Source organism: Cricetulus griseus, chromosome 3 (genome assembly GCF_003668045.3).
Source record: "Cricetulus griseus strain 17A/GY chromosome 3, alternate assembly CriGri-PICRH-1.0, whole genome shotgun sequence".
In the NCBI taxonomy this organism is placed as follows: Eukaryota; Metazoa; Chordata; class Mammalia; order Rodentia; family Cricetidae; genus Cricetulus; species Cricetulus griseus.
The window spans coordinates 181,178,767-181,187,040 of record NC_048596.1 but is presented as its reverse complement, the minus strand read 5'-3'; the positions used below and the strand labels follow the sequence as shown (position 1 = coordinate 181,187,040).

The 8,274-nt window shown below is 45.3% G+C and overlaps 1 pseudogene; it reads right to left on the bottom strand.

The window, feature by feature from the left end:
• Positions 1 to 381: 381 nt before the first annotated feature.
• On the bottom strand, positions 382 to 8,018 carry LOC100761688 (annotated as a pseudogene).
• Between the last annotated feature and the right edge of the window lie 256 nt (positions 8,019 to 8,274).

Below are 8,274 nucleotides of genomic sequence, written 5' to 3'. Positions count from 1 at the left end.
TGGGGAGAAGATGGTGGAAGAGAGGGAGGAAGGAAGGAAGGAAGGAAAGAAAGAGAGAAAGAAAGTAGGAAGGGTAGCTACTAAGTAAGTAAGTAAGCAAGTAAGGAGGCTAGCCCCAGTGAAGAGCTAAAGCAGATGGGGCACTTTGGGGCTCACACATTCATATTGTCACGGGAGTATTTATCGATTCTAATAAAAGTTTGCCCAGACAGATGACGAATAATAAACAGATGCTTTGTCATACAAATACGAAAGGGAAAATGTTGAGGTTATAAATTCTCATGTGACTGTTGAAACAAATAAAAATAATTAAATGGACTTTGTAACTTCAGGATGGCCTCATATGCCCTCAACCCCACACACCTTTCCTGTCACAGGGCATTAAATCTCTGTATGATTGACCTGGGCCCCATTTAGCTCCTGGATCTTCTGGGGCAGATTCTTCATCCAGAACTGCAGCGTTTGGCCTTCAGGGCTTGGCCATGGCAGGCTGGATGTCCAGCTGCAAGTACTGCTCATCATGGATTAACTCAGTCCAGTAGTGTAGACCCTCGCTGCTGGGGTTCCTGTGGATATGCCACCTAGCAGGTAATGGTGAGTTTACTCTCATTCACAGCCTGATCCTTGATTAGTGTCAGAGTAATAGATGAGCAGGCCAAGGGCCAGAGGGGACAGATGGGCTGGTGTACTAATATAAAGTACAAGTGTCACTCACTAGTGTGAGTCACTTCCCTTCATATGAAGCAAGGGAAGCTCTCTGGTTTTGTGTCTCCCTCTCAGAGACACAAAATCTAAAGAACAGTACCACAACACTGTGACTCACCCACTAGATTTCTGTGGGATGAGCTGTAATTAAAAGCTAGAAGATATCTGCCCAGGTGTACCCTGGGTTAGAGAAGAGTATGGTGTAATTAAGGGCCCATTCAACCTAATGAGGCACACCCACATGGGAGCCCTGGGTGGAGACAAAAACAGAGGAGGCTGAAGGAGGGGTGTGTTCTCACCCATGTCTTGCAAAGTTGGCCCAGTATGTCATCGTCTTCCTGTTCAGCAGCTTTTCTTCCTCAGTGAGGTCAAGTGCAGACAGAAGAATTCAAGGGTTCAAGTCCTAGCCACCTCGTGTAGGTGCTGACTCATGCTCTACTATAGCAACCACAGCCTGAACGTGAACTCTAGGCCTGGTTTATACTATCTCCCCTCAGCACTCAGAACCCAGTGTCCATCCAAGACTCCATTTGAGTTCTCTCTGGTTTACTCCTACCCCAGAAAGCTCTCATGGTTTTAGAAAGCTAGATGAGGGAGGTTTGTTTTCTAACCCTTGTTAGACTTTTCCGTTTGTTTGTTTTGTTTTTATCCTTAGTTTTTTTTTTTTTCTCAAAAATGGTGAACACTTAATCCTGTTCTTTTCCAGAGTCTTGGCTTCCTCAACTGCATTGAGAGCTCAGTAATCACTTAGAAACTCATCTTCAGTTCTATTCAGGTCAAGGAAAACAAGGAAAACTCACATTTCATGCTCTAGAGTTGGGAGCCAAAGACAAAAGGAAGGTGATAGCTGTGATCAGCCTGCATGTAAGATGGCCTGACATGACTGATGAAGCTGGGTTGGTGCTGGAACTCATAGAAGCAGACAGGAGCATTGGAACCAGGGAGTGAGGACACATGTTGACCTGGAGCTTTCCCACCTAACCGGTGACAAGAAACTTTGTTCCAAATTAATTAGGATTCATAGTTGAGCTCCAGACTGGAGCCTTGGCTATGGAAAAACCTTTTGTTAAACAGTGACCCTGGCATTCCCAGGTTGATAAGACACTGGGAATAAATAACATATTTCCTTCTCTGGACCTCTATACTAGACATAAGGATTTACTGAGTTAAGTGTCTATAGATGTCTGGTATCAGAGACATTATCAAGACATGGATTGCACTTGAATATCTGGGACACATAGCTCTGACCTCCCCCTGCCCTTGGCATATTAAAGATGTACTCATGCTGAAAACGTACTACTTGGGTTTTTTTTTGTTTTGTTTTGTTTTGTTTTTGTTTTTGTTTTTTTGAGACAGGGTTTCTCTGTGTAGCTTTGGAGCCTATCCTGGCACTCACTCTGGAGACCAGGCTGGCCTCGAACTCACAGAGATCCGCCTGCCTCTGCCTCCAGAGTGCTGGGATTAGAGGCAGCACTGTGTGCCACCAATGCCCAGCCAAAACGTGCTACTTTGACTGCAGGGATCATGAACATGAAGTCATTATCTTGTCTTTGAACTGTGCTGGGAGGGTCTGGGGGTTCTCAATGCCTCCCAAGAACTCTTCCATTAGCAGGTCACTACATTCAGAATGCAGCATCTACACCAGGAAGGATAAGTAAGAATAATTGATATAGGGCAGACTCTTGGATAGGTAGGCAGGAAACTTGGAGTAAGGAATGTGACCAGAGATGAGACAGGGTATAGGCAGAAAGATACAAGGCTTGAGTGAGCCTACACAGAAACAACACTTACACTAGCCTTTATTTCTGGGCATGCTGTCCAAGGAGAATATATGGGAACCCTCTCTATCAGGACAAGAGCAAAGGTTTCTCACCATCTGTGCTGCCGTGCTCTTTGGAACAGCTGGCAGGGTCTCTCTAGTTATATTCTTTATTATATGATCAAGGCCCATGAACTGTCCACTAGAGGAGAGCCTTACGTATAAGATGGGTTGTACCTGGATTAGAGTATCTCTGCATTCCCACTATCCACCATTTAAGCTTACACTCCCAGGGGCTTAGAACAAAGTCTCATTATGGATTCCCCAGCCAAACTCATCCCTGTTGATACCAATGATGCTGGGGACAGTATGAAAATGCACAGAGGCCACAGTTCCCAAGGGTACCTAGGTAGCAACATCCCATCCACCACAACAGGGATCTTAGTAAAGACCCATGGGGAAAGTGGTAATGTCAATCACATAAGTATTGTGATGCCCACTTCATACACACAGTATTTCCCCACATCCTACCTCATCTCAGAATGCTATGTGAACTCCAGAAGAAACTGGACATCAAAATTAGCCTATCTTTCATTTCTCGCACATACTAAAAGGATACCAAACCATGCAGACCAGTTAACTGATTCTAGTAGTAAGTAGTGACAATCCCACATCCTGGTGATCAGGTTCTCCAAGCCACACAATTCTCCCAACCTGGTTGACTGCCAGAATCTCTGCTTCACTCTTTTCTCATAGCCAGTGTACTAGGGCCTTGGCATCACATCAGATAGGTTGGCCACCGTCGGCAAATGAAACAGACAGTGGGTGGCTCATCCCTCCCATCAGGGAGCAGAGTTTCCTTATTCCAAATAGATGTCATTGCCTCTAAATACCACATGCTTCTGTTTGTTGTGTATAAAAGGAACTAAATGGAATTGTTCACATTGTCTGTGGCTCATAGGTGACAGCTGGGACAGGAACTGTTCTACTTACATACTTGTTTTGTTGATGTTGTTGTGTTTTTTTTTTTTTGTGTGTGTGTGTGGTGCTAATGTATGACAATAGGCATGGTACGCCATGTTTTGCCTGTGAAGGTCAGAGAACACCCTTGGGTGTCACTTGCCACTTTACCCCCTGTTTGAATTTCCCTACACCAACTTAGCTGAACTATGACCTTCCAGCGACACTTCTATCTCTACTTCACATCTATCCATTGGAGCACCGTGTTTACTGATGTATATTACTGACTCTAGTCTTATGTGGGTTCTGTAGATTTGAACTTGGAACCTCATACTCTCACAGTAAGTAATTTTCCAGCTGACCATTATCCTAATGGTCCTCGTTAGATATTTTTCTTTTGTCAACTTCACACAGGCCTGAGTTTATCTGGAAAAAGGAACTTCAGCTGAGAAAATGCCTTATTAGATTGGCCCATAGACAAGTCCAGGCCTTTTCTGGATAAGAGACTAATACAGAAGGCTCCATACCATGGTGAACAGTGCCTCCCATCAGCAAGTGTCAGGGGTGTATAAAAAAACAAACTGAGGAAGCCATGGGTAACAGAAACAGAAAGCAGTTCTCCTCCCTAGTCTCTTCTTCAGTTCTGGCCTCCAGGAACCTGCCTGTGTCCTTACTATGACTTCCCTTGAAGATGGACTACATAAACTGGATACTTAAATAAACTTTTCCACCCAAATAGATTTTTTTTTTTGGTTTTTCGAGACAGGGTTTCTCTGTGGCTTTGGAGGCTGTCCTGGAACTAGCTCTTGTAGACCAGGCTGGTCTCAAACTCACAGAGATCCGCCTCTGCCTCCCGAGTGCTGGGATTAAGGGCGAGCACCACCACCTCCCGGAGTCCCAAATAGCTTTTGATCATGGTCTTTATCGAAGCAATAAGAAACAAGCTAGAAAGCTTATGTGTTCTTGCCAATGATAGACACCTCTGGTCACAGCTTTGATGTCACATAACATACCCAAAAGACAAAAACCATATCGGGGTGGCTTCTAAATTTTATGCCTTTCAGAAATTACTGGAAAGAAGTTGTTTTCCCCACTTAACAGAATAACAGAGTACCAGAGTCGAGGACTGAAGCAGAAAAGCAGAGCCTGGTATTGATAAGGCTGTGTAGACCACCTGGGACTTCTCAGATATAAGGCCAGGCAGCAGGGCCACTCCACTCTGCATAATGGCACCATGGAAGTGTCACTGGGACATGGGTGACACAAGTGAAGGCACACTTGTGCCTCCTGCTGACCCACCAAAAATATTGACCCAGTCAGGGTTGCTCCCAAAGTAGGCAACATAATTCTGGGCCCAGCATAGGGCAGCCACTTGGTCCAGGTAGCCACAGGTGCCTGTGGTGTGCTTGTCTGTAGGACTGTAAAATGGCAGGGACAGGAATCACAGGTCTGTTCATGTTCTACTCAGCCTCCATGGTCTAGCCCAGTCCCAAGCTTACCTCAAGAGGCTGAGGATACCCAAACAATACTGAATAGTGACTATTACTATTTCCTCAATAGTTATTGATAAGGATCCACCATTCATGGAAGTCATTCCCATAACAAGTGCACCACCATGGATCCATAGCTTCACCCAAAGAAATCAACACTGATTCCAAGAGGCCCACACCCAGCAACAGCTCAACTGGTCTGTCTACTACTGCTTTGTTGCTGTTCAGGTCGACATATCCACAGATCACCTCAGGATCTCAGGATGTGATCCACAGAAGGGGTACTCTAGGCCTATATGCATATTTCCATTCCCACTTCCCCATCAGGAAGTCTCAGCATGGATTAATGGTTCTAGAGCTAAAGTAATGTTATCATCACTCTTCGAATCATCTAAGTGGAGCAAATAGGAGTGTCTCCATGAGTGTCTTTCCTGATTGCTGTTTAGAAAGGACATCGAATCACACTGTCACAACAGATCACCTGCAGCTAGAAATTTTGGTGATGTCAATATGCAGTCCTTGAACACACTCCAGAATGGGTCTGTCAGATTCAAGTTAATGGAAGAATTCTTGGTTTAATCAAAGACACAGAGCCTTGAACCTCTGAAGACCCAGTGCTCTGAGTCACACACACAGGTTTAAGCAGCTCACCATACCTGAGATTTTCTTCTTGAACCCGATGAGGTACTACTAATCAGGGTCTGAACTACAGTGGATCTCAGAATTACTTTGTCTCTTTCAATCTTCTAGAAAAGGAAACACCCTTTTTCCCAGATGGCCACAATCTGACACTCACAGGAAAGTTAGAACCTTCATGGGCATGAGGTGGTGTGTAGATGTTGAGATACAGGCAATCCTCAAACATAGATGTGGGAGACATGATCAGATTCATCTTTTTCGCCACCTCTAAATTCATTTTATCAGTCTGCATACACCTGGGGAAAATGGAAGACTGTCCAAGATATGTGATGATGAAACCTAAATTTTGTCTCAATTTTCTCTCAGCCACCTTCAGCTACTACTTTCCACGATGCCCTGCTTACATGATCTCTCTCTAAAGTCCCTCCCTACCAAAGTAAAGGCCACCAGCTCTGTAGGAATGGGAATGGAGCAGGACTTTTAGGGAGGCCTTTGGTTGGATAGTAATATACTGAAGGCTAGTACATGGAGACTGCTGGCATCCTCAATGAAAATGATCATCTTCCTGTACTGACATTCATCACTTCTGTACTATTTAAATCCTGGTGTGGTGTTTAGTTTGGATTGTTGATGTGACACAATGTGGAATCACCTGGGAAAAGAATCTTAATGAGGAGTTGACTAGGTCATGTTGGCCTGTGGGTGTGCTGTGGCAAATTATCTTGATTTTGTTCTTTTAGGGACCTGTCTGTTGTAGGAGGCACCATTTCCTAGGAAGATCTTTTGAATGGTGTAAGATTGGAGAGAAGAACTCTTATATTTTTGGAAACAGAAGCAGAGACCCACAGCTAAGCACTGAGCTAAACTCCTGGAATCCAGTTGCAGAGAGGGAGGAGTGATGAGCAAAGGGGTCAAGACTATGCTGGGTGAAACCCACATAAGCAAGTGGGAGCTCAGGGACCCTAGTCTGACAGCTGGATAACCAGCATAGGACTGAACCAGGCTCCCTGGATGTGGGTGACAGTTAGGAGGCCTGGGAAGTCTATGGGACCTTTGGCAGTGGAACCAGTATTTATCCCTAGTGCACGAATGGACTTTGGGAATCCATTCCCTATGGAGGGACACTCTCTCATCCTAGATACATGGAGGAGGGCCTAGGTCCTGCCCCAAATGATATGACAGACTTTGATGACCCACATGGAAGGTCTCACCCTCTCTGGGGAGTGGATGGGGGGGTGAGAGGCAGGTTGGTCCATGGGATGGTGGGAGGGAGAGGGAACTGGGATTGATATGTAAAATAAGATTGTTTCTAACTTAAATAAAAATTTATATATAAAAAGAAGAAATAAAAAATTCCTAAAAAAAAAAAAAAAAAAAGATTGGAGATGTTGCACCAGCTCTACAACACTTCTCATGGATTTGGACGAGGGACCTGAGGATTAAATAAAGACAAGACATCACGTCATTCTTGCAAGGAGAATGCCATAAATTACAAAGGAGGGAAGCCTTGTATACCAGTCAGCAGGCACCGTGGAAAACTACCCAAGTCAGAAGTTTACATTCCCAGGCCCCTCCGGGAATAAGGATGGGTGGATAACAGGAACTTGCGTTCAGGCCTTATCAGAAGGAGGGAAACAGAAAGTACTTGCTAGATAAGCTCCTAGTCACAAGCTGGCTCAGGGAGCTCAGGGGGCTCAGGTAGTGCAAAGCAAAGTGGTCCTACAGGTGGCTTGTCAAAGGGAAGTCCCAGAAAGTTATGGGCAGCAACATCACTGTCTTTCACATGGACAAGGCTTCCTCTCACCTGCCCTGTGTGTGTGTTCCTGATGGGGCTGGCTGAGTCCTGGCCTGTCTGTAGGTGGTGAGAAACTATCAGTTGTGACATTTGGAGATTCCTACCTCATTGTCACCTTGGTACATGGGGAAGGTAACCTGAGTCCTCTCAGTTCAGCCATGGGGTGTGGAGATGAGGCCTTCTGGATTTCCTAGGGACAGAAACTTGTCCTTTGTCCCTCTGAAAAATTCTCAAACAAGTGCTAATCTCAGAGCCTCTAAACATATTGAAGGATTTATTGTCACTATCCAAGGTCAGTGTGAGCTACAACCACACACAGAGGGCAGGCATGTCCCCCCTATTCTTCTGTCCCTGCTGCCTCCTCAGTACCTGCTAACCTCACACATCTCTGACCTTCCATGTAACACATGGCCCATCCAGTGGGCTTTGATGGGGGCATTAGAAGGCTCACAATCCCACACTTTCATCTGTCATCTCCACCAGGTCCTCCCTCCCTGGTGACTTCACTCCCTTAAGCTCAACATCTGACTCTGCACAACTGAGCATCTCTGACCCTGATCCCCTCTCTCATGTAGAAAGTCTCACCATGGACATGGACATGGAGAAGGAGAAGGAGGAGCCCACAGACCACAGCATACAGCCAACCAGGAGAAAGCATATCTAGTATCATGGTTGAAACCCAGGTCTAAGTCTGTGTTCACAACAACAGCAAATAGGACAGGTAGGCCTTGCCCAGGCAGGAATTTGTAACTTTAGGGGTGTAGGTGTGGAAATTTGGTTGAGCTGGGCAAAGTTCTTATTGCAGGAGAACTGATAAGGCAGAAGCCACAGGGATCGAATAGTCAACAGGCAGGGTAAAGCCACCTCTGCACTTTCTTCTCTTTTCCTGGTCTCTAGGATAAACACAGCATTGCTTCTGAAGTCCT